Below are 1,231 nucleotides of genomic sequence, written 5' to 3' on the forward strand. Positions count from 1 at the left end.
TTCTTGAACAGTTGGTGGCCACGTGTTGGCGGTTTATAAAACAGTTTCTGAGCTTTTGAGAACTGTCTCGTGGGCGAGACAGAGAATGCTGTCTCGCATGGTGAGACAGAGAATGCTGTCTCGCATGGCGAGACAGAGAACACCGTCTCGCCTGCGAGACAGTAACAACTGTCTCGCCTGGCGAGACAGAGAACACTGTCTCGCATGGCGAGACAGAGAATACTGTCTCGCCTGCGAGACAGTAAAGACTGTCTCGCGTGCGAGACAGCCCATACTTGTGTTCTTCTGCCTTTTTGAGCTGTATTCGGATATCTCTCAGCATTTTTTGACGCCTACAGATACCCCCTCCAAAGTATTCCAGACTCATTCTTTTATAGAGGAGTCTGGGATACTTTGGATAAGATAGATCTTATCTGCAATTCCTTTAAGGCTTGATTGAGTAGATCATACGGAAGGACTCATAAATGGCTTCAATTCTTGACTTCGTTATCTTTTAGCCTATTCAGTGCTTTGTAGAATAGCTAAAATTCCTGTCATGCTGCGTTTATCGCGTGACCGTCGTCGAAGTCTTGAATTAGAACTGCTATTGTAGAGATAGTTTATACTCATATACTTTATTGGAGTGTTCGGAAAATAGTTTAACCTCATATACCCGTTGGGAGGTAATCAGGTTATTCTTAAGAATATTCTGACTAATATTCTCCAGAAACTTCCTGTTGATGGTAGGGAAACAGTTTAAACTCGTGTACCTATTGGAGTAATATGGTCTCTTTTTTTTGTTGGGGTAGAGATGAACCCGATGATGGAGAGGAAGAATTTTATATTCTATCTCCTAGTCTCTTTTTTGTTGGTAGAGATGAACCCAGAATCGGAGAGGAAGAATTTTATATTCTATCTCCTGGTCTCTTGTTTGTTGGTAGAGATAAACCCGAAATCGGAGAGGAAGAATTTTATATTCTATCTCCTGGTCTCTTGTTTGTTGGTAGAGATGAACCCGATGATGGAGAGGAAGAATTTTATATTCTATCTCCTGGTCTCTTGTTTGTTGGTAGAGATGAACCCGATGATGGAGAGGAAGAATTTTATATTCTATCTCCTGGTCTCTTGTTTGTTGGTAGAGATAAACCCGATGATGGAGAGGAAGAATTTTATATTCTATCTCCTGGTCTCTTGTTTGTTGGTAGAGATGAACCCGATGATGGAGAGGAAGAATTTTATATTCTATCTCCTG

This window comes from Asparagus officinalis, chromosome 9 (genome assembly GCF_001876935.1).
Source record: "Asparagus officinalis chromosome 9, Aspof.V1, whole genome shotgun sequence".
NCBI lineage: Eukaryota > Viridiplantae > Streptophyta > Magnoliopsida > Asparagales > Asparagaceae > Asparagus > Asparagus officinalis.